The 18,730-nt window shown below is 49.1% G+C and overlaps 1 protein-coding gene and 1 non-coding gene across 3 annotated transcripts in view; both read right to left on the minus strand.

Annotated features, from left to right (window-relative positions):
• The window catches only part of prkn (parkin RBR E3 ubiquitin protein ligase), a 1,360,483-nt gene that overhangs the window by 1,199,686 nt on the left and 142,067 nt on the right, over positions 1-18,730 (minus strand). The window lies entirely within an intron of this gene.
• trnaq-cug lies at positions 2,520-2,591 on the minus strand. The gene has a single exon. It is a non-coding gene; the product is annotated as a tRNA-Gln (tRNA).

The raw sequence follows: 18,730 nt of genomic DNA on the forward strand, positions 1-18,730 counted from the left end.
ACTCCTCCCAAATTTCATACTCTCGCAACACTCTCCCTCCTTCCTCCCACACCACTCCCAGCCTCACCCACCCCCAATCTCCCAGTACACCTTCCTCTCCCCCTCACACCTTGACTTTCCTCTCCCCACCCCTCCTTCAGCATTCAACCATACCTTCCCATGACAAAGCCCCTGGAAGAAGTTGCGAGCCCATGGTGAACTCTCAGAAGTTCTAAAATTGTTCTGAAGCATGGGTGATGTCCAGAAAAATCTGAAGCCTCAACAAAGTCGAAGCTGCTGCCTCGAAACCTCCCACCTTCCAAGAAGTGCTTTGTGGCAGAGCCATGTGCATGACAATCTATCCACCATGCTACGCACATATTCCACCAGGTTCTTGGAGCTGTGGGCTTTTGGCAGTTTACTCTCCTCAGAGTTCCACAATCTGAGCAAGACACGAAAGGTAAGTCTCGATTTTTGTAGCTCCAGGCATTTTCTGGACTGGCGTGTTTTCCTGCTGATGTCATGGTATATTGGTCAGGGGGAACGATTCTGGTCAGGCATTATTTTGCATTCCATTAACAGGGTGAAAATTGGTTTCACTTCGACCTCAAGTAGGGGGCGGGAGTCTCTCACCCTGGGGGCCGGCCGGAGAGTCGCCGGGACCGGCGCGAATCATGCCACGCCGCCCCGATGCGGGTCCGCCGATTCTCTGCTCTGCGGAGACTTGCCGCCATTGGCGCCGGCGTGGTTGGCATGGCGCCGGTCGAGGGCCGCTCTACGGGACACCCCCCCCTGGTGATTCTCCACCCAGGACAGGCCGAGCGACTATGCTAAAAAAGCCGAGTCCCACCGGCGCCATCCACACCTGCTCTTACCCAGCAGGATCTCCGCGTGGATGCATCTGTGGGCGGCCTGGTGAGGGGAGGGGGTCGGACCCCGAGAGGGGCCTCCGCTGTGACCTGGCCCATGATCGGGGCCTATCGGCGGGCCGGCCTCTCGGGCTGGGGGCCTGTTTTGTTCAACGTCAGCCCCTGTAGCCCTATGCCATGTTGCGTCAGGGCCCACTGCTCAATGAGAAGGGAGCCACTGCGCATGCGTGCATTGGCGCCGGCCCCACTGCACATGCGCAGACCCCGCGGCTCCCAGTTGATGCCGGGATCCAGTGCCACGGTGGCCCCCTGTAGGGGTCAGAATTGCTGCTCCTGAGGCCATGTTGACGCCGTCGAGAAACGCGACGGCGTTTACGACCGTGTCAACACTTAGCCTCAGGATCAGAGAATCCCGCCCAGGATGCGCCATCTGCCATGGCTGAAACCATCGGATGACCCACCGTGATTTCAAGCCGGCATGAAGCTAATTTCTGTCCCTCTCTCTGATTTTTCTCCTACCTGCCATGATGCACACTGCAAAAGGGATGGAAGTACCAGCTTAGATGTTATTCAGTATAATTTTGCAGCTTTTCAAAATGCATATCTGCAATAGCCAAGTTCATTTTTATTTGCTTATGCGTTTTTATATAAGGCTTTGAAACTCACAACTCAGAAATTGTGGTGCCACTTTTCCTTGTGCCACTTTAAACCGTTAGCAATTTGCTAAAGTAGGAAATGAATTCTGTAACAACATTTCAGAGAGTTTCTGCGACTGGGTATCTGGTTCTGTCTTCTGTTTAATATGTTGTGTTTTGGTTGATTTGAAAGTTCCAGAGTTTGTCAGTTTGAGTTACCTTAAAAGCTATTTCTGTCACATTCATGGCAGTCCTATGACAGCCAGTGATAGCTCTTTCACATATACAGACAAGGAAGTGGGGAATTCACTGACAAACAAGAGCAGGACATAAATAGCATGAAGCTGCTCTTCAAGAAAGGCAGAATACCGTGTCTTGGCATACCCGCACAGTAGCAGGGAATGGAAGCTAGGAGCAGGGGCAGCAGAGAGACAGGCAGCTTGTTTGATTACCACCATCTTGCTATGAGATCCAGAGTGAAGGCTCAGTACATCCAAAAACAGGAAGGTGAAAATAAAGATGCAGAGTTGTCAATGGGTTGCTCTCGTGTGAAAAAAACAAGCAAATAAAGATGAAATTAGAAATGAAAAGACTCTTCTATGGAGACACGATGTGTGATTAACCAGAAAAAAAGCTATGCCTGGTTTTGGGCGCGTTTAGCAGGTGTTTGTTGGCAACTGCAGCACCGAGAAACACCCGCTATTCAACAGCACTTCTCCCTATTTTTTGGCCTTGGGGATTTCTCTCCACCGAGGCCGCACTTAAGGGTAATTTCCTGTTGACGAGCCCGGCAGGAAAGGCTCCTCGCAGTTGGGGCGCCAATTTGACTGACTGCCTTTAATGAAAATGAAAATGAAAATCGCTTATTGTCACAAGTAGGCTTCAAATGAAGTTACTGTGAAAAGCCCCTAGTCGCCACATTCCGCCACCTGTTCGGGGAGGCTGGTACGGGAATTGAGCAGTGCTGCTGGCCTGCCTTGGTCTGCTTTCAAAGCCAGCGATTTAGCCCAGTGTGCTAAACCAGCCCCTAGAGGAAAGGTTCCACCGAGCCTTGAACTCGGATCGCTGGATTCAGAGCCCAGAGTGCTCACCATTACACCATGGAACCCTTTATCTCTCCATTCCCTGCCTTTCAGCCCGTTTTCAACCCCCACCCCTTTTTCGACCCCCCCCACCCCACCCTCACAAAGGCTCCCAGGAGCTCTTCCTCACCACCACCACCCCTCTACCAGGTAAGACCCCCCCTCCCCCCACCCCCTGGCCCAACCTTTGGCAGCAACAACCTGAATCCAGGCACTCTGGCAGTGCCAAGGTGTCCAGGTGCCAGAGGGAGTGTCAGGGTGCCATTCGGTCTTTCCCATCACCCAGGAGTCTCCAAAGGCTTGGGAGACCGAACCCTTGATGCACTATCAATTACGACGAGACAAGAGTAGAATGTAATGGAGGCTTTATTGCACAGAGATGTGTGGCCTCCTACAGCAGCTGACAAAATGGCTGCTGTACGGAGAGCACACGTATTTATACTCTGCCAGCAGGCAGAGATCAACCCCCATACCTGTACTACAGGGGCCTTACCGTAAAACCCATATATACAGTATAATACATCAGTGGTGACTACCACCCCCCTCCCCCCCCCCCCCCCCCCCCCCCCCCTCCAGATGCCGTAATGACTGGCCCATGTTTAGGGAAACCTGTATTAAATGACACCTTGGCGAGGTCTCCCAGATGCGGCCATTAGTTCCTGGGCACTGGGAGCCTAAATGACTGATTTAAATATGCTGATCTGGGACGTGCCCAGTGAGGGCAAGATCTAGATCGCGACGTCTTGCGAGACTCCGTTAAATCCCACAAGGCAATTCGAGCATAGCAAATCCAGCAAAAGATCTCTCGTGAAATTCACCGGCCTCGTCCCGACACCAAGTTGGGCACAAAGAGGCCGTTAAGTCACGGCCCCAGAAAATTAAATGAACCACAGCCCAAGTTAAGTTAGAAATAAAGGAATTAAGAAGAAGAGGAAATTGAATGTTGTGCACATCACTGGAGGCCCTAATGTGTAGCCTTAGCCCTCAAAATTATTAACATTCTGATCTCAGTAATTTGCTGCCATGAGCAGCAGTGAGCAGAAGCTTAGTACTTCCTTAGGGAGAAACAATCAGGAAGAACCAGTCACATATTCCTCTTATGCAATCACCAGTAGCATATTTTGAAGAACTGGGAGGCTTAGAAACATTCTATTCTCCTTCCACTTTCAGCAAGAAACATCAATGAGCTTAGATATTATGCCATGCGGGACTACCGAACGTAGACAAAGGGAAGAGACGTAACTTGGAAAAGTATTATATGAATTTTAAAAAATTATTCCGAAGTATATGAAAACCAGTCATCAGGGAGATGGAGGTGGTAGGTGTCTAGGGATGGAGTTTGTGGCAGGGTCTGAAGACAATGAGCAGGATATTCTGCCTCCCACCCCCTCACGGTGCGTTTTGCAGCAACAGAGGAGACTGCCATTGACCAATGGCTGGATCTTCTGGTTCCACTGCTGTCAACGGCTTTTTCCCTTGTCCGCCGGCTCCACCGCTGGGGAACCTATGGTGGGGGTTCACTGTTATCAGGCCAAGAGATCCCACGAGCAGGAAAGGCTGGAAAATATTTGCCAGTGCCAAAGGGCAGTGCTGGCTGGTGTTCCGTGTGGGTGGGAGGGTGTCGAGTGGGAGGGTGTTCCGTGGAGGGGGGCTCCATGAGGGGGGTATTCCATGGGAGGTGGCTTTCTGTGAGTGGGGGTTCTGTGGGGATGGCGCCTTGAGGTGGTGGGGAAGGGTTCTGTTTTTATATTTTAAAACAGGGTGTCTTTTGATCTTTTCCCACCCCTGTCCTAAACACATTTATTTCTGTGTGCCTAAACGTACGGCAGAGGAAGCCACTGTTGGGATCAGGAGCTTCCACATTGTTTTCCTGCCTGTTGTACCACTCTGCCTAAATAAAAGGGCAGGCACTTTAGCACAGTGGTTAGCACAGTTGCTTCACAGCTCCAGGGTCCCAGGCTCGAATCTCACTTGGGTCACCGTCTGTGCGGAGTCTGCATGTCCTCCCCGTGTCTGCGTGGGTTTCCTCCGGGTGCTCCCGTTTCCTCCCACAGTCCACAGATGTGCGGGTTAGGTGGATTGGCTATGCTATATTGCCCCTAGTGTTCAAAAAAACGTTAGGTGGGGGGTTATGAGGTTAGGTTGGAGGTGTGGGCTTGGGTAGGGTTCTCTTTCCAAAGGCAGTGCAGACTCGATGGGCCGAATGGCCACCTTCCGCAATGTAAGTTCTATGAGTTCTATGAGAGTATCCCACCCATGGAAACTGACAGCAGCCAAGATTTATTGGCTCATCACGGCGTGTCTCCCCTGGCGGGTGCGGCAGGCAATTTAAATTGCCAGGTAATTTGGCTGGACTATAATATCCTCTCAGACGGAAGAGGCTGCAAAGTGCTGGCCATCATGTTTTGGATGATGTTGTCAAGTGATAACATGTAAATGAGAAATAGATATCTATGGCTTGAATTAGATAGATAAGATTGGTATCAGTCAAGTGCAATTCCACCCAGATGGATGATGGTGGAAAGGCATTGGAAGGGGTGGTTAACCACATCACAAAGACTGAACACAGGTTGAAGAGGACCAATAATGATCACCACAGTCACAGTCTAATACGATGCCATTTGTGAATTAAATAAGAGTTGTTTCAATACTGTGGCAGGGATAGATATCTGATTGGAGGAGTGTTTGAGGAAAGATAGGCTAGGATTTGGAAGGCAACAAAATATTCAAGGACTTTAGAGAGGACATGGAGTTTGGAGGTGGGACCTTAGTTTGCAAGGGTGGAAGTGGTCAAGCATCATCAAATGAGGCCATATGGGTTGAACTGAGGAACAAGGAGCAATAACAACGCTGGAAATTGTAGTCCATGAGCAGAGTCCCCCCCCAACTGAATCTAGGGGAAGGCAAAAAGTCAAAGACCTGCCGCATAAAATCAAGTTGCAAATCTCCCACTGGCATGTTAATGGCAGATCATTATTCCTGCTGGCAGTGATGTGAATGGCATTTGCATTAATTTGCATCTCATGAATGCTCATTAAAATAGCTTCCTGCCAGTGTCCTGTCACTAGCGGGAAATCACATCAGCATCAAACCTGGCTGCTAATGAGTAGCGTGCACAAAGTGGTCCTCAGTTGGCAAGAGACTTTGAGATGAGTGCAACATTACCATAGTGCTGCACTGATCGTGATACGCTGTACACCACTCTACTGGAGCAGGCCAGTGTCTGCCCTTCATCTCGGTGCCAAGCTAGTCTTCATGGACAGCACCGATCTCCTGGACCTGTAGATCCTCCTGTGTCATTGGGTCAGGTCAGCATAGTGTCTGGTGTAGGAGAGTACAGGCTGGTACCATATACAAGTGTCTATCTGGAGAGCACTGTCCTACTGGGCTCATACAGTCACCGCAACAAAGGTCCGAAGTTTATGACATTCTTATTATTTATGTACGTGGACCCCCAAGTCATCATAGAATCCCTGCAATGCAGAAGGAGGCCATTCGGCCCATCGAGTCTGCACCAACCATCTGAAAGAGCACCCCACCCGGGCCCACACCCCTGTCCCATCCCCTCAACTCCACCTATCCTTTTGGACACTGAGGGGCAATTTTAGATTGACCAGTCCACCTAAACTGAGTTCTCTAACCACACCTAAGTATTTTTGGACCTCTACTGTTCCCATCTTTTCCCCATTTAAAAGTACCTAATTCTATTTTTTTTACGTACAAAGGGCGGGATTTACAGACTACCCTGCTGCGTGTTTTTTCGGCGGGGGGAGGCAGCCCACAAGTGGGATCTACCGGTCCCGCCGTTGCAAATGGGATTTCCCGTTGACAGCACCCCTCATTGCCGGGTAACCCGTGCACGGCATAGGACCAGAATTTCCCGCCAGTGTGACAAGCCGGCAAATCCTGGCCAAAAGTGAATCACCTCACATCTTTCCACAATGAAATCTATCTGTAGTTATGTCCATTCACTTAATCCATCAATATCTCTGCAATTTCATCCTTCCATCTACTCTTACAAAGCCACCTCCCTTTGTGTCATCAGTAAATTTGGAAATGTAGCTTTCTATCCTATCTCAGTCATTAATAAATACACAAAAAGGTTGACACTAACATCACTTGTTACAACTTGTCATTTAGAGTTCCTGCACATTATTCCTACACTTGGGCCAGAACTGTTTTGGAAAGGGGCAGGTTCTGATGTCAGGACAATATGCAGGTCCTGAGCCCGTGTGGGTGGGCAGCAGAACCTCAATGGTAATCTTCCTGAAGGCAGACTCTAATGGGGCGATTCGCCAAAATGGAGACCAAGTGTTCGCGCCGTCGTGAACGCCGTTGCTTTTCACGATGGCGCGAAACGGGCACAGGGACGACCGATTTTATCCCCCACAGGGGGACACGCCAGGGGTTCACGCCGCTCCAGCCTCCCTTCCCAGCGTCAAATGGGCGCCACGCCAACCTGCGCATGCGCGGGGGACTTCTTCAGCGCACCAGCCCCGACTCAATATGGCGTTGGTGTTCAGGGGCCGGCTGCGCAACAAAGTAGACCCGGGGGGAGGGGGCGGCCCGCGAATCGGTGGGCCCCGATCGCGGGCCAGACCCCATCGGAGGCCCCCCCCCACCCCCACCCCCCGGTGAAGGATCGCTTATCCCGCCCCACAGGCCGCCCCCGACCCTTCACGAAGAGTTTCCGCCGGCAGCAACCAGAGCTGAACGGCGCCGGCAGGAATCTGTTGTATTTGCGCGGCGTCTCGGCCCATCCAGGCTGGAGAATCGGCGGTCCGCGGTGGCCCGCAGCCGGCGCCGCATCATATGCGCCGGCGCAAATGGCGTGATTCTCCGTACCTTGGAGAATGGCGTGCCGGCATCGGAGTGTCATGGCGCGTTGCAGCGATTCGCCAGCCCAGCGCGGGCCTCGGAGAATCGCCCCCTTAATTACTACAGTCGAATGAAAGACAGCATGTTGGCAGTGTACGCTGTTGGTCCAATTAGAGGACTAGCAGCCTCTGAAGCCTCAGCAGCACCACCAAAAGAGGTCGCGGCTGCTGAGGCAGCGAGGATAAAGAAAGGATGCCTCCAGGTTGAGGAATGTATTTCAATTTTCTGCCGGTGCCAAGCAGGCATTGGGCCACAGAACAGGCATTGCCACTACAGCCCCTTCCTTAGGCTTTGGAGCCTCTAGTGACCCACCCCCCACAGGAAAGCCCTTCAATAGAGCTTGCAGGGAGCTCTGTTGCCTCTGGCAAAATGCAGCAGCCCCGGAAGATTAGGCACAGTGGTTAGCACTGCTGCCCCACTGAGCAAGAGACCAAGGTTCGATTCTGACCTCAGGTAACTGTGTGCAGTTTACATGTTCTCCCCATGTCTGCATGGGTTTCCTCCAGATGCTCCGGTTTCCTCCCACAGTCAGGGATGTGCAGGTTAGGTGGATTGGCCTTGCTAAATTGCCCCTAGGTAGCGTTACGGGGATAGAGTGGGGATTGGGCCTAGGTAAGGTGCTCTTTCAGAGGGTCGGTGCAGGTTCGATGGGTTGGGCCTCCTTCTGCACTGTAAGGAATCCTATGAGACTATATTACCCGCCTGATTCCACTCAGCAGGCATCCAGGCCGCTGGGAAACTTTTCCAGAATTTTACCAGCCCCCACCTCCCAGTCCGCCACCTGGAGACTGATAAAATGTTGCCATCTATCTCCAGCTGCTGAGCCAATTCCCTCATTAAGTCAATAAGTTGATTTCAATTCCATGGGCTTCAACTTCACAGGGTTGCACGGTGACACAGTGGTTACAGCGCCAGAGACCCGGGCTCAATTCCAACCTTGGATGACTGCGTGGAGTTTGCACTTTCTCCCCGTGTCTGCTTGGGTTTCCTCCGGGTGCTCCGGTTTCCTACCACAGTCCAAAGATGTGCAGGTTAGGTGGATTAGTCATGCTGAATTGCCCTTCGTATCCAGGGATGTGCAGGTTAGGTGGGGTCACAGGGATAGTGTGGGGAGCTCTTATACTTCTCTATACACCTCATGGTTATGAATAACTCAGCAAGACCAAGTTATTGAAGAGAAGTAAACAAAATGGTAAAATTATCACAGCTGACAGCCAGCTCTTTCGGGATCATATAAAAATATATTTTCGGCTGAATTATCCCAAGCCTTTTTTTGAGTCGAGCCTGAAGGCAGGAGGGGGTCAGAACACCAGGACAAAAAGGGTTGGGCTGGCAACCAGATATTCCAAAGGGCGGCCAGCAGAGTGGGAGGACCCTGTGCTTGAACATAATGGGAAGGTAAATAAGCCTGTTTAACACGCAATTAACTTAAATTTGCCCAAGGTGTGGTACTGAAAACAGACACATAGGCCAGGAACAGAAACTGCCACATGAGGCCTTGGTTGCAATCGATACTGGCCATCTGCAAGAGTACTCAAGTCAACACATAAACTCGTTATCATTGTACGGACTTTGTGATTACCCCCTTACGTTTACACAAAAGAACAAGACCATACTATGAATATGTAACAAATTTCCAGATACAGGTGAGCAACTTTGCTGCAGGACAAAGGATATCAGACTCCATAATGAGCTGATGGCTGGTCAGACGGGAGTGTTTCAAAGGACAATGGGTCTTGATTGAATCACAGTGGATAAATAGAAGGATGCTCTTTTTCCCATTAACGGGTTGGGGTCTGGATGGAACAATGGCCGGTTGTGGCCGTGTACCAATGATTCAATGCGAGCATAACAGTATAAAGGAAGGAACATTTGGAACAGATCTTCAGTGATAACCTGGGAGCACCCCCACCCCCCACCCCACCCCACCCAGGCACAACCATCCCCTGGGATTTGAAGCCCAGAGAGAAATCCACATCGAGTGATTGTAGCCTAGCCAGCCTCCTTCACTAAGAGTGGGTAAAATGTAGAGCTCAGCAGTGAGTCTGGGTCATACTCTGTTGAGGATTGGATTGGATTTGTTTATTGTCACGTGTACGAAGGTACTGTGAAAAGTATTTCTCTGCGAGCAGCTCAACAGATCATTAAGTACGTGAAAAGAAAAGGAAATAAAAGAAAATACATAATAGGGCAACACAAGGTACACAATGTAACTAGATAACACCGGCAATGGGTGAAGCATACAGGGGTGTAGTGTTAAGAGGGTCAGTCACATTGAGTGAGAGAATTGTGAATAAAATTGTGATTAAAGTTCCGAGCTTTGATGCTATTCTGTTCTTCCATACTGTAGAGCTCATTATTTTTGCTCTTCAGATTGCATCGAAGTTCAAGAATTTCATTGCTCTTTTCATAGCGAAGTTCCAGTAGTCCGCCAATCTCAGTTTTTAATTCTGCTTCCAAACAACTGATCTGATTTATCAGCAATTCCTTTTGTTGCTCAATGTGTTTTCCACGATATTTAACAGAAACTCTGATACAAGAGGTTAATCAAGTTTGAAGATCTACTTTGCTGCATTTTATTCTACAAGTTTATCATTTAGATGTTTCATGTCTTCATTCAAATGTTCCACTTCCTGTGACCAAAACTCTGCTGTTCTCACCGGTTCTTGTTTTTCCAGAAAACTCTAGAGTGGAAGTTGGTTCCTTATACTATAATTTTTATTGACTGTAGCAGCTTCCTAAAACTAATTAGGACGGGCAGCACGGTAGCACAATGGTTAGCACTGCTGCCTCACAGCACCGGGGACCCGGGTTCAACTCCGGCCTTGGGTGACTGTGTGGAGTTTGCTCCGGGTGCACTGGTTTCCTCCCACAGTCCAAAGAAAAATGAAAATCGCTTATTGTCATGAGTAGACTTCAATGAAGTTACTGTGAAAAGCCCCTAGTCACCACATTCCGGCGCCTGTCCGGGGAGGCTGGTACGGGAATCGAACCGTGCTGCTGGCCTGCTTTAAAAGCCAGCGATTTAGCTGAGTGAGCTAAACCAGCCCCTGAGATATGCAGGTTAGGCGGATTGGCCATGCTAAATTTTCCCTTAGTGTCCAAAGATGTGCAGGTTAGGTGGAATTATGGGGTTACTGGGATAGGGCATTGGATTGGGCCGAGGTAGGGTGCTATTTCAGAGGGTCAATGCAGACTAAATGGGATAAATGGCTTCATTCTGCACTATAAGAATTCTATGGTTCTCTTAACCAAAGCTTTTCTTTAGCCAGTTCATGTTGTCTGGTTTCTCTGTCTCTTTGACAATCTCTGGTTGTGATTTAGCGGCCTCATTAGCCACAAGCACAAATTCTGTAATGGCTACTAAGTCCCGAGAGAGACCAAAAACAGGATTTGCACGGGAGAGATCTCAAAATGAGATCTTCCCCACCCCGTCTGTGATATAGTCAGGTTCATGCCCAGGAAGGATGTGAACCTGATATTCCTAAATTAACATCGCGTTAGTGGGCTTGATGCCGCTACTTCTATCCTTGCCCAAACTACCCACCTACCTGGTGTGATGTCATGCCAGTGCAATTCACTACTGGTTTTCAAAAATGATGCACAGGTAGGAATGGGCCCCGGGTGGTGCGGGACATGCCCACGCACTGCGCGGCACTCTGGTGAGAAGAGTGCCATACTCCTTGGCACCGACTGGATCCCACCGAGTGGATCCTAGGAGCCAGGTTTGGAGGGAGTCGGATAGATCAGTTGGCTGGCAAACGGTGTGTTACCCAGGAACAGTGTTCTGCCTGATGATGGTCAGTGATTGGTTACTGCGTGATGCTTTCTGAGAGAATTGGGCATACGTGTTTAGACCTTGGATGTGAAAGAAACATATTCTCTCTCTCGCTTGCTGAAAATGATTGTTCTGAAAGCAGTGAGTTCCCAGCCCATCCTTTTCTGTGAGCCTGCAGAGATGGTAGAAAACCTGCCAGAGAAAACCATCTCAAGCCCAGAAGGACGAAGTATCATAGTAAAAGCTGAACTTCAGAAAGAAGCTAACTAGAAATCATACCCATGCATCAAAGATCTATATCCTTTTATCTTTATTGATATTTTCTTTCCCTTTCCACCACCCTTTCCACTCGGTGTTCTTTGACTGTGTGTGTGTGGGTGTGTGTGCAGAGAGAGTGGAGGTGGTTAGGAAGGGAGGGAAGGGTTGGGAAAGAGGTAGTAGATAGTCAGTTATATTTTCTGTCCATTTAATTGTAATACTGTACATAATAAAAGGTTACTTGTGTTAAAATTACAAACCTGGTGACTGCAGTTTATTGAGCTCAGCCAAAACCTTGGGTATTTTAAATAAAATCAAATTTCACCTGTGTTGCGACTCAGATGAAGTGGGGCTGGATTGAGCATGCACTAGTCTGGGGTATTGTGGCATAGTTTGGTTCCAGGATCTTTGGAACGGTTAGCAGTGACAATTTGGGGTACGGTATATGTGAAAGAGGTATCAGGTTTGTGATAGCGTAACAGGATGGCTCTGGAAGCTACTACGGCCATTTTTAAGGTGGAGGACTTCTCTTTGCTTTATTTACAAGGAATTCGTAAAGACAAGTTAATTGAATTGGCAAGGGAACTAAAAGTAGAGGTGCCCGTTAAACCTAAGGAGGCAGAGATATACAATGAATTAGTTGAATGCTTGGACGTGTTAGAAACACAGGAGAGCGCAGGAACAAGTAGCCCAGGTAGATGCACTTTCTGGTGGGGAAACCGATCAGGAGAGGATTTAGTTGCAGTTCGAGCATGAGAGGGAAATGAGCAAGTTGGCATTAGAAAGAAAAGCAAAAGAGAGAGAATATCAACTTAAAAGGTTGGAGTTAAAGGCAGAATTTGAGGAAAGTCACGAGGGAGAATAACCCTTCCCAATCCAAATCCTAGTTGGGGTATGTTTAAATACGTACAGGCCTACCAAAATTGAAAGAAATAAATGTGGAGGTATTCTTCATGGCATCTGAGAAAATGGCAACTCAAACGCAGTGGCCAGAGGAAAAGTGGACATTACTCATGCAAAGTAAACTAATGGAGTGGGCGCAGGTGGTTTATGCTTCCTTATCAGAGTGGGTGTCTAAGGATTACGATGAAGTATAAAAGATTATTCTGGATGCATATGAATTAGTTCCAGAGGCACAGAGGCAAAAGATTTGGAATTTCAGGATACAGCTGGGATAGACTTATGTTGAATTCAAAAGGGTTAAGAAGAACAATTTTAATAGGTGGGTGCATGCATTGAGAGTTGAAACTACCTATGAGGCTCTGAGAGAGGTCATTCACTGGGAAGAATTTAAGGATACACTACCTTCCATGATAAGAACCCATGTTGAAGACCAAAGGGTTATGGCCGCTCGACAAGCAGCAATAATGGCTGATGATTATGAGCTAATCCATAAACTTAAACCTTTGTTCCATCACCCCCATAATTTGGATGTTTCCTGATGTCCGTTGTGGTTTTTTGGTGTCATTGGGAGGGGAGTACTTTTATTTAAATCTGTGATTATGGCGCACTTTTAAAAAAGCACACCAATCTCGGGATTCGTAGCACAGTGGTTAGCACCGTGAGTTCACAGCGCCAGGATCCCAGGTTCGATTCCCGGCTTGGGTCACTGTGCGGAATCTCCCTGTGTATGCGTGGCTTTCCTCCAGGTTCTCTGGTTTCCTCGCACAACTCCCGAAAGATGTGCTTGTTAGGTAAATTTGACATTCTGACTGCACCCTCAGTGTACCCGAACAGGCACCGTAATGTGGCGATGAGGGGATTTTCACAGTAGCTTCACTGTAGTGTTCATGTAACCCTACTTGTGACATTATTATTAAGGCTTTTGATAAGGTCACTCATGGCAGACTGGTCAAGAAAGTAAGGACACATGGGATCCAAAGCAAAGGTTATTATTATTGTCGGTATTCTTAGGCTCCGCTCCGCCAGCTGAAAGTGTGAATCTAGCTCCCTTTTGAAATTGCACAGTTCACTATTGCAAGAAAGCCAGCTGTGCAGACTGCGAGTTTGCATTGGTCTTCTCCACTCAGCCAACACTCTGTGCATTTTTGAGAAGATTCAAGCCTTTGGGGGCGACTCTCCCAAATGGAGCCCAAGTGTTCGTGCCGTCGTGAATGGCGTCGCGTTTCATGACGGCACAAAACGGGCACGGGGACGACCAATTCTGGCCCCCACAGGGGGCCAGCACAGCGCTGGAGCGGTTCACACCGCTCCAGCCTCCCTTCCCGGCACCAAATGGGTGCTGCGCTAACCTGCACATGCGCGGGGGACTTCTTATGCGCGCCAACCCCGACTCAACATGCCGTCGGTGTTCAGGGGCCGGCCACACAGGAAAGTAGGTCCGGCGGGGGAGAGGCCGGCCTGCCGATTGGTGAGCCCCGATCGCGGGCCAGACTCCATCGGAGGCCAACCCCGGTGACGGATCCCATCACCAGTGGCCGGTGCCGCGCCAAATGCGCCAGCGCAAATGCCGCCAATTCTCCGCAACCTCGGAGTATCGCGGCCGCCGTCGGGGAGTCCTGACGCGATTGCGGCGATTCTCCGGCCCGGCACTCGGAGAATTGCCCCCATGTCTCTTTCCTTTTCTCTTTTTTCCCTTGCTAACTTCTTTCTGTGGAGTTCAAGTTTTTTCACTTTTTTTTCTGGCTCAGCTATTTCATTTGAAATTGAATTTTGAGTTCTCAACTGAATTAATCTCTGGATCAAATTTTTCTTCTTCATATCCCAGATGCTGTTCTATTACCTCAATTACTTCTGTTTTCTTAGTCCCTGTACACAATTTGGGGAATTCATTTAAAAATGTACTGCTGTAGTTCTCAGCAGCAACTTCAAACACTATATCGAAAGATTTCAGTTTCTGGCAGGCCTTTCTGCTTAGCAGAGTGTATTCTGGCTTTAAAGGGCACAGAGAGGAAAAATAATGTCATGATCCTGATATTTCAGCTTTGCCATGAGTTGGGCTTTCACTTTTAAGGTTGTCCCACCAGAACCTTGTAATTCAATAGATGAAGGTTGCAATGTCACCTGTTTTAGCCACTTGACTTCATCTGAGAAAACAGAAATCCCTTCTTCAGTGCCTAGTTTTTAAATTTGTGTGTGTGTTGTGGGGGGTGGGATGGGGGGGTCGAGGGGTCCGTCTACTTTGGGTTTAATACTCCAATACTTGCTCCCCTGAGGAAGGTTTCCTCATGGTTCTTCCACTTGTGTTTATGCTTTCATGGAATGTGGGCATCGCTGGCAAGGTCAGCATTTGCTGTCCTACCCGACTTGATCTTGAACTGAATGTCTTGCTTGGTCATTTCAGAGGGCAGTTCAGAGTCAACCACATTTTTGTGGGTCTGGAGTCACATGTTGGCCAGACTAGGTAAAGGTGGCAGATTTCCTTTCCCAAAGGGTATTAGTGTACCAGATAGGTTTTCACAATGCTAGCTAATGGTTTTAATGATCACCATTACCGAAACCATCTTTATAGTCTAAATTTATGAAATGAATTTAAATTCCACCGTGGCAGGATTTGAACCTATGTCTAGGGGCATGAGACTGAACCTCTAGTAGATCACTAGTTCAAAGACTACCACTGCACCACTATCTGCCCTGTGCCATTCATGTATACGGGCAGCACAGTAGCACAAGTGGCTTCACAGCGCCAGGGTCCCAGGATCGATTCCCCGCTGGGTCACTGTCTGTGCAGAGTCTGCACGTTCTCCCCGTGTCTGCGTGGGTTTCCTCCAGGTTCTCTGGTTTCCTCCCACAATCCAAAGACGTGCAGGTTAGGGGGATTGGCCATGCTAAATTGCCCTTAATGACCAAAAAAGGTTGGGAGGGGTTATTGGTTTATGGGGATCGGGTGGAAGTGAGGGCTTAAGTGGGCCGGTGCAGACTCGATGGGCCGAATGGCCTCCTTCTGCACTGTATGTTCTATATGGCTCTGTCATAAGACTTTCTCCCTCATTTCACAGGTTGTCAGCATTTTTGAGTGACAAACAGTTTTGACGTAACCTATTTTTCCCCACAGTTGTGGCACTCTGAGCCCCCTGCTGGACATTCATCTTGCTTATGCAGTTTGTTCCTGTCGCACTAAAGGCATTTTAAAATAGTGATTGGCGCATTTTCCCTCATTTTTGCACTTTCTCTTTTATACCCTACAACATTCAAGAAGCTTGACACCATCCAAGACAAAGCAGCCCCTTGATTGGTACCCCATCCACAAACATTCATTCCCTCTACTACTGACGAACAGTGGCAGCAGTATGTACCATCTAAAAGATGCACTGCAGGATCTCACCATGACTCCTTAGACAGTATCTTCCAAACCCATGACCTCGACCACCTAGAAGGACAAGGACAGTAGACACCACCACTTGAAAGTTTCTCTCCAAGTCAATCACCATCCTGACTTGGAAAGGGGGGCATGGCAGCAGAGTGGTTAGCACAGTTGCTTCATAGCTCCAGGGTCTCAGGTTCGATTCCAGGCTTGGGTCACTGGATTGGCCATGATAAATTGCCCTTAGTGTTCAAAAAGGTTGGGTTACGGGGACGGGGTGGAGATGTGGGCTTAGGTAGGGTGCTCTTTCCAAGGGCCGGTGCAGACTCGATGGGTCGATTGGCCTCCTTCTGCACTGTAAATTCTATGATCTAGGAAATATACCGCCTTTCCTTTATTGTCACTGGGTTAAAATTCTGGAACTCTCTCCAATAGTACTGTGCGTGTATCCACACTACATGGACTACAGCAGTTCAAGGAGGCAACTCACTACCACCTTCTCAAGGGCAATTATGGATGGGCAATGAATGGTGGTCTAGCCAGCAACACCCACATCCCTTGAAAAAGAAGTTGAATGATCTCACTCAATTCGCTACACGAGACCTTTCCTTTACCGTAAACAAATGCCCAATTCTGTTTCCTGAGTTCCACCTGCCACACAATCTGCACTGCTTTCACTGGTGTCAGTATTTCTTGTTTGTAAAGGATCTGGTAATATTTCATTGAGGACCCTGACGACGATCTTGTTGGGAATCAATTCATCCTTTACGATTCCACAACCGCAGGTCCGTGCCAGCCTATATCGATGGCTGATGAATGAATCCACACCTTTGCTTTGTCTTTACTTTCTTTGAGGCAAAGCGTCCCTTCAATCCAGATCTCTCTTACATCCCAGTCATGTGATCTGACATTATTATTAAATCAGGCTCAGGAAGAAGGATAGTAATGTGGGTTGCAGTACATAGATAAGTGAGGGGACCATGCTGGAGCCAGTCAGGCATGCTCCAGTACGTGGTGGGAAGGGGAGGTTGGAGGGATGTCAGTGTAAAAGACAGGGGCTTGAGCTGGAGGATTCGCAGCCCCATCTCGCCCCACCCTTCCTTAATTGGCCCCTTAAGGGACTCAATTGGCCTGGGGAAACCAGGCCAATCTTAACTATTCCCGGCCTAGATTTCATTGGGGGAAATCATGAAAACCAGGGGCTCTCTATCCTACACCCTCCCATCTGATTATATGGACTTCCACTGACTACTGTACCACTTCCAGGGGGCATCATATTTCACCAAATTTAATGTATTGACTGGAAGTTCATACCAAACTGGAATACGACAGTGACCATGACAACTATCACCAATTGTAAGAAACGCCTATTTGGTTCATGAGTGGCCTTTAGGAATGAAATATGCCATCATTATCTACTCTGGCCTACATGTGTAAGAGTCCTTCCTGTTTATTCCCTTATTTCCCTTTTCTTCTATTATTGTTGTTACATTTTTGTTCTATGGGTGATTAATGGGGACCCTGACTTTAAGGCAAGCAGCCTGTAAGAAGCCTGTATCTTTAATTCAAACAGAAGAATCCAGAAGGCTAGGCTGGTTTGAACTGGTGATTGCAGACTGGCCGGCATCAGTGGGGACACAGTTTGATTGATTGTCTGGTTGCCAATGAATTGGCCCAAAAGGTTGTGCTCTGCCTAGTAACCGGTGGTGATTGGATCCGATCACACTGACGTGTTTTTCAGAGTCCCAAGACTTGGGTTTGGTTAAAATTTTTGATTCTGGAAGCCCGATTAAGAGATCCTACTAACTCTCTCCCAAAATATCCAGTTAATCCGCTCCATAAGGCCACTGTGAAGGCTGACTTTCTCTCTAGCAAGCCTCTGGGTGCCGTTCTCTTGAGTCTTCAGAGGCCTGAAGTCACACCTTGTGCTAAAAGCAAAGTTTGTTGTGAAATAATGGGCGGGGCTCTCCGGCCGTGTCCACCTGCCGATCGGAGATTCACGCTCGAGGTCAACGGAGTTCCCCATTCTATGCGTTTCACCCGTGATGTTCTTGCAGTGGGTAGGGCGGGAGGATCCAGCCCTTTGTGTCGCTCCAGAAATATCATAGAATTTACAATGCAGAAGGAGGCCATTCGGCCCATCGAGTCTGCATCAGCTCTTGGAAAGAGCACCCTACCCAAGGTCAACATCTCCACCCTATCCCTATAACCCAGTACCCCCACCCAACACTAAGGGCAATTTTGGACACTAAGGGCAATTTATCATGACCAATCCACCTAACCTGCACATTTTTGGACCGTGGGAGGAAACCGGAGCACCCGGAGGAAACCCACGCACACACGGGGAGGATGTGCAGACTCCGCACAGACAGTGACCCAAGCCGGAATCGAACCTGGGATCCTGGAGCTGTGAAGCAATTATGCTATCCACAATACTACCGTGCTGCCCTTAGAGGCTGCCTAAATATAGAGGCCTAAATGCGAGGCATAAGCCGAAGGCCCAGTTTGATGAGAAATAAAGCGTCTCTCCAGAAAGCCTCCTGCCTGTGAGAACCATGGCTGGGATTCTCAGAGGCCTCGCCAGGTCGGAGTATCGCTGCTGACGCCGATAATTCCCGCCAAGCCACTCCGACACCGGACGCGATTCTCCGGCGACCGGAGAATTGCCGGCAGACGCGCACATGAAGCCCCCGCGGCGATTCTCCTCAGTCGACCGACCGGGTTCCCGCCGAATTACGCCGCCATTGTTCCCATATGGTACCACCCGGCGGGAACCCGGACGGCGGCCGCGGTGGCCATCCTGGTTGGGGGGGGGGGTTGCGGGGAGATCAGTCTCTGGGGGGGGGGGGAGGCCTCCACGACAGCCAAGCCTGCGATCAGGTGCTACCTATCAGGTGGGCGCGTGCGATTTGGGTGGGGCCTACCTTCTTCCACGTAGACCCGCTGTGTTGCTACACCATGTTGCACGGCGCTGGCGTGAAAAACGG

This window comes from Scyliorhinus canicula, chromosome 1 (assembly GCF_902713615.1).
Source record: "Scyliorhinus canicula chromosome 1, sScyCan1.1, whole genome shotgun sequence".
Classification (NCBI taxonomy): domain Eukaryota; kingdom Metazoa; phylum Chordata; class Chondrichthyes; order Carcharhiniformes; family Scyliorhinidae; genus Scyliorhinus; species Scyliorhinus canicula.